Here is a 7224-nt window from a genome sequence, read left to right as displayed (position 1 = left end):
AATAGAAAATAATACAAGCCTTGATTTTAAGTCCAAAGGGCTTATAATCAAATGGGAAATTTCACGGGCTTATAGCCCATGATAATTTCGACCTAGGGCTTCAAAATGGCTATTATTTTATTGATTTTTTAATTAAATTAAATGGCCTAATTAAGTCTATAAAAGGAGTGCTTAGAGAGAAGTCAAAACATAAGTTTGATAAGTCACAAGTCAGATTTTCTGATAGTTTTAGATTCTCTCTAAACACAAGTCCTTTTCTAAGCCTCTTTGTTATTTTCTCTTCTTCTCTCTCTATCTATCTCAAGTGTTGAGAATTTCCCACACTAGTCTAGGTGGTTCTAAGGATACATTGGAAGATTGTGAAGAAAATAGAAGATCGGTTCAGTTTCTTGATAATACTCTGCGACAGAAAGGATACGAGAGTTAGAGAAACTGAAGGAAGGACTCTTTAATTCTGCTGCGTATAATGTAATTATTATATTCACTATTTCTCTTTGAATTCAATTTTAGAAACATGTTTTAGGCTATCTCGTATTAATTTTTTTAATAGTAGATATACATGAAAATAAATAAAGATCTTGTATAAGCTAATCTAGCATGGAGGCATTACCTTTATGGGAAAAAGTGTGAGATCTATACTGACCACAAGAGCCTGAAGTACTTCTTCATGCAGAAAGATTTGAATACGAGGCAAAGGCGTTGGCTGGAGTTAGTAAAAGATTATGATTGTGAGATTATGTATCATCCAGGAAAGGCCAACATGGTAGCTGATGCTTTAAGCCGGAAGGGTCTGGGACAGATTTATAGTGCGAGGCTGATTTCCAGAGAGTTAGCAGAGGATATGACCAGAGCTGGCATAGAGCTGCTGGTGGGCCAATTGGCCAATATTATGTTACAGTCTACATTGTTGGAAAGAATTAAGGAGGGTCAGTTGGGTGATCCACAGCTGATCAAGATTAGAGAGGATGTTTTAGCTGGAGTGTCCAGAGATTATACAATGTTTGATTTGGGCTTGTTGAGATACAAGGGTCGGATATGTATTCTGTTAGACACTGCTATGAGACGGGAGATTCTGGATGAATCTCATACCACTCCTTATTCTTTGCATCCAAACACCACGAAGATGTATCAGGATTTGAGATCACAGTATTGGTGGCCTGGGATGAAGAGGGATGTAGTGGAGTATGTGGCTAAGTGCTTGACATGTCAAGAGGTCAAGGCTGAACATCAGAGACCAGCAAGGTTATTGTAGCCTCTAGACATCCCAGAGTGGAAATGGGAGGACATCACGATGGATTTCGTGGTGGGGTTACCCAGAACTTTTGGTCAACATGATTCAGTATGGGTTATGGTGGATCGCTATACCAAGTCGACTCACTTCTTACTAGTGAGTTCTACATGTACAGTTGATCAGTACGCAGATCTCTATGTGAGAGAGATCGTGCGCCTCCATGGAGCACCGAGGTCGATTGTGTCAAATCAGGACCCTGCTTTAGCTTCCAAGTTCTGGGGAAGTTTACAGAAGGTCATGGGAACACAGTTAAAGTTCAGTACTACTTATCTTCCTCAGACAGGTGGACAATCTGAGAGGACGATTCAGATATTAGAGAACATGCTGCGAGCATGTGTGCTGGACTTTGGTGGGTCTTGGAGTAAGTATCTACCTTTGATAGAGTTTTCCTACAACAATAGTTATCAGTCGACCATTGGGGTGGCACCTTATGAGATGTTGTATGGTAGGAAATACAGATCTCCCATTCATTGGGATGAGACAGGTGAAAGGAGATACTTGGGTCCTAAGGCAGTTCAGAGGACCAGTGAGGCCATTGAGAAGATTAGACCTCAGATGCTCGCTTCTCAGAGTAGACAGAAAAGTTATGCATATCCCAAACGCAGGAATGTGGAGCTCCAAGTGGGAGTCTATGTGTAACGACCCAAAATCACTAATATGGCTTAAGGGCCTTGATTAGTGTGTTGGGAGGGCATAATTGGTTTATGTGTGAATTTATTGATTTAATGCATTATTACATGATAAGCATGCTTGTATGATTATATGAATATAAATGTGATTAAATGTTATACTTGATGAGAACCACATTATTATGAGGGTAAATCTGCAGCAGGCGACTTGAGGCGATCTTAGGGAGATAGATAGCGGGAAAGTCACAACGGGGCTTAATATTTGACTTTGGACAAGTCAAGGGGTATTTCAGGTATCGGGTGGTTATTTAGATTATCGGGTAATGAAAATAAATAATTGGAGATATATTTGAGGTTAGGAAGTCTAGGTACCATTTTGCCCTCGGGGACATTTTCGGTACCCCGAGCTTTGGGATTAGCTTAATTGCTTAAGGAAAGACTTAAGAAGATTTTAGAAAATTGTGGAATATAGCAAACCGACCCTCTCTTCCTTTTTCTCTTTCTCTACCAAAGAAAAACACAGAAACTTGGAGGTCTTGGCTGGAATTCTAAGAATTGAAGCTGGGGTTTAGAGGATTAGCTCAAGGATTATCAAGGAACTTAATCAAGGTTGAGGTAAGCATTGAATCCTATTTTCTGTGGTTGAAATTTTGTGATTTTGAGTGTGTTCTAAGTGGTTTTGGGGTTTTGGATTTGAAGATTAAATTGAGGCTACAACCTTGGAAGTTAGCCCAGAAAGCTTTTGGAGGATTGGTTCTGCAGCTGAGGTAAGCTCGAATTTAAGGTTTAATGGCTGAGTTATAGTGTTTCCATGGCTGGGTTTTGTGTTCTTGAGTTAGAAAGTTTCAGTGATTGAAATAGGTTTTTGATGGGTTTCAGTTGGGTTATGTTGCTGGAATCTTGTGGGAAATTTTCGGATAATTGTGTTGTGGAATTGGGGTAGTTTTGAGTGAGTTTGCATGAGGTTTGAGAGTCAAAAATGGAGGTTTTTCTAGGTTCAAAGGGGTCGAACCGAGGCATAGTTCTTGGCGAGCCGCGGCCCTTTGAAGCTGATGGGTGCTGAGGAAGGAGGGCGGGCCGCGGCATGGTCTGAGAAGGGCCGCGGCCCTTACCTGTTTTTGGGCATTGGGAGGCCTCTGGTTGGGGCCATGCCGTGGCATGGGTGACTAATGTCGCGGCCCTTAAGGGATTTTGAGATTCTAGGCTTGGGAATTTAACCTAGGGTGCTCGGGATTGAATCTTTTACCATGTTTGGTGAAGTTCAATGTTCCGGAGACTAGAACTTTGTCTAGAATCTCATTTAAGATTGTTGATGGTATCCTTTATCTTGGTTGTGACTAGGTGTTAAGCTAGGGCTCGGGGATCGGATCGCGCTCAAGGAGCATCGCTCGTAACTAGTACACTTGGAAGTCAAAGGTAAGAAAACTGCACCTGGTTATGTATTTGTAATGGGACTAAGGGTTCCCTGATATGTATGCTTTGAAAAGGATGGTATTATACCATGTAAATAGTAAACCAACGGCCTAAGAGTGCCAAAGGTTACACTTGCGCACAGGGCACGGCTCGGCCACTGGTAGCCGAGGACAGCTTATTATGCACTGAGCTCGGTTTAAGCGGGTCGGAGTCAGTGGGGTAAACAGAGGGTGCGGCCTAAGTTGTCGGCCCTAATTATTATGTTATTTGACTGTTATTAATGATTAATAGCATCTTTGATTCCGATTACATGCTATATGGTTAATGTGGAATGTTAAGTGTTTGATCATGCTTAAAGAATTATACTCTTGTTATGATTGTTGAGATGTGTATTATGTTTTCTTGATGGGCCTTGGCTCACGGGTGCTATGTGGTGCAGGTAAAGGCAAGGGCAAACTTGATCAGCCCTGACTTGGAGAGCTCTGTGAGCGGAATGTACATGACCAGCTGCTCAATCACCACGATTGTGAGGATAACAGGAACAGAAAAGCTATAAATGTCTGTTTTGCCTTAGAGTGGCTGATGGTAGTCTGTATTTTGGAAATTTTGTAAACCAACTTTTAAACACTATTCCTTTTTGGGATCCCATATCTAAATCTGTTTAAAAATATATGAATGTATCTTGTGAAACCAAAACCATTTTAACCCTAGCACATTTATGGTTTAGTGACACGTTTTGTTTATATGACTTGATTAGCAAGTCCTGCACCTTTACAAGTACACAGTGTAGGGGTCCTGGCTATCCAGGGCGTTACACTATGTCTTCCTTAGAGTCTCGCCATGGAAAGGGTTGAGAAGATTTGGAAAGAAGGGAAATTTGAGCTCTAGATTTGTAGGTCCATTTGAGATCCTGGAAATAATTGGTCAGGTGGCCTACAGGTTGGCCTTACCACCAGCATTGTCGGCCGTGCATAACGTACTTCATGTTTCAGCTCTTCGGAGGTATGTATCTAATGTGACTCATGTTTTGAGCTATGAAGATCTGGAGCTTGAGGCAGATCTCTCCTATGAGGAACAACCAGTCTTGATACTAGACATAAAAGACAAGGTCCTCAGGAATAAAACTATACCTTTGGTTAAGGTATTATGGAGGAACAGCAAGGTCGAGGAAGCGACCTGGGAACTGGAGTCAAATATGCAGAGTTAGTATCCTGAGCTGTACATGTAAATTTTGAGGACGAAATTTCTGTAAGGAGGGGATAGTTGTAATGCCCCAAAATCCCTAATGAGGTTTATGGTTGGATTAGAAGGTCAGGATGACCATAATTGATTTATTATGCCATTAAATGATTATATGCATGATTATGTGAATTATACTATTATATGATGATAAATGCATGTTCTGGGTCCACTTTTCATTATAAGGGCATATTTGTATATTTTCATGCATGTTGGTGAATTATTGATGAGGCCACATTATAATGTGGATTTGTTCGAGCTATTCGGCATGAGGCAATCTTTGAATTCAAGTTAGCAGTTTGGTCATAACGGGAATTGGAGGACATTAATTATGATTAACGAGATTTGATGGGAAAGGACGGTTTTACCCTTGGGTGGCTTAAAAGGGAATTAAATGACCCAGGGGCATTTTGGTCTTTTGACCATGGGATAAACTTAAGGGTGGCTGATTGTAGAAAGGTCTTAGGAAAAACAGAGTCCCTCATCTCACTCTCTCGATTATCTCTCTCTCTTTCTCCCGGGTTGAACTTTTGAAGCATAATAGGGAGATTGAAGCTTTAGGTTCTTGAGGTTTTGGAGGCTTGGAGCTTAAGGTTATATTACAGCACTTGGCAGGAGATTAAGTCGTGATTGAGGTAAGGTTCTTTAGCTTGAATTCTGAGTTTTACTCTATTTTTGGTTTAGTTGAAAGTTTGAGAGTTTTGATTATATAATTGGGTATTTAGTGTGGTTTTGAATGATTCAAAGCTTGGGTTTTGTTGTTGGAATATTGGTTGTGTTGTGGTGATTGTAATGCCCCGAATTCTCCGATGTGGTTTAATGGCGGGATTACTAGGCCGGGAGGGCCATAATTGTTTAATTATGCCATTAAATGAAATATGCATGTTTATGTGAATTATATTATAATATGATGTTGAATGTATGCATGTGAGTCCACATTTGATAACAAGGGTGTGATGGTAATTTGGCCCGTTGAGGGTGTAATTGTATAATTGTATGCATGTCAATGATATGTTGTTGAGACCACATTATAATGTGGGTTTGTTCGAGCTGTTCGGCATGAGATGATCTTGGATTATTGATTAGCGGTCTAGTCATAACAGGTTTAAGTTCGGGGCTCGGGATGAGTCTCGGGGTGATTTTAATGATTAGAGCGTTACCGGGAGTTAAAGGGTAACGGGATATAAATTATTGGTGTTTGTGATTATCGAGAATAGCGGGAATTGGAAAGCATTAATTATGATTAACGAGATAGGTTGAAAAGGACAATTTTGCCCTTGGGACCCTTTAGAAACCCTTAATTGACCTAGGGGTATAATGGTCTTTTTACCCCTAGGATAGATATAAACCACCTTTGGGTGTGAAACAGAGGGGAAAACAGAGCAAGTCTTGAAGCTTACCCGTACCTTCTTTCTCCTCCATCTCCTTTGTGATTTTTGTGATCTTGTTGAGGATTCAAGCTTGGGAAGTAGACCTTGGGAGTTTGGGAGAGTGTTCCACCATTGAAGAGCATCACAACCTGAGTTTGAGGTAAGTTTCTAGCCACTAGTTTCCATGTATGCTCTGTTTTGGTTGTTAGTTTCAGCTTATGATTTTGTTGTGGATAGTAGGAATTGATGGAAGTTTTGGTTGAGGTTTAACTTGGGTTTTGATGAGGGAGTGTTATAGATCAAGTTTAGGGGTTGTATTGGATGTTTGAGTGGTGTTTGAGCTTGGTTTTAAAGGTTGGTTCCAAGGATAATCGCAAGGGAGGAAAGACCAGAGTTTTGGCTGAACTGGGGGTTGGGCCGCGGCATGGCCAGGGAGGGCCGCGGCTCTTGAGAGGTGCTGAAGGAGGCCGCCTCTGTTTGAGGGGCGGGCCATGGCATGGCCAAGGAGGTTCGTGGCCCTTAGTGGCATTTTGGCCAGAAATGAGTTTTTGGCTCGGGGATTCTAGCCTTAGGCCTCGGGATCGATCCTACTACCCGATTTAGTAGTATTCGATATCTGGGAGGCTAGGTTTTGGTTTGGGAACCTTTTTTATTCATTTTATTGATGGAATCCCATAATTGGTTATGACCAGGTAACCGCTAAGGGGCCAAAAGACAGATCATTCTCAAGGGTCGTTCTTATATTAATTCTCGCTCGAACCAAAGGTAAGAAAACTGCACCCCATATGTGATATGCATGGTTGTTCATGAAGCATGTTGATTGTGTAAATGTGGACATGGATTGATTATTAAATGCTTAGCAAATCTTGCTCACTTGTGCATGGTACTGGCTCATTAGTCAGAATTGGCAAAGGTGTCAGTATCAACTGTGAAGCTGTGACTCATTAGTCAGGTTCGGCAATGGTACTGGGCACTGGTCACACAGTGCTGACTCATAAGTCAGGATGGTCTTAGCGTGTTCAACGCAAGCCAATAAAGATTAGATCTAATCGATATCTGCATTGGATGACTCAAAGAGAATTAATGCCGGACCGACCTCAAGTTCAATGAATATTATAAGTGCTTGTGTGACTTACCCATCAGTAACTCATCTGTTAAGTTAGAGACTTACCCATCAGTCTCTCATCTATTTAAGGCTAGTGGCTTACCCAGCAGCCACTTTTCTGTTTAAATTAGTGATTTTCTTGTCAATCACTCCAATATGGTTTACTAGAACCTCAAA

The sequence above is a fragment of the Humulus lupulus genome, chromosome 6 (genome assembly GCF_963169125.1).
Source record: "Humulus lupulus chromosome 6, drHumLupu1.1, whole genome shotgun sequence".
NCBI lineage: Eukaryota > Viridiplantae > Streptophyta > Magnoliopsida > Rosales > Cannabaceae > Humulus > Humulus lupulus.
Note: the sequence above shows the minus strand (reverse complement) of the source record.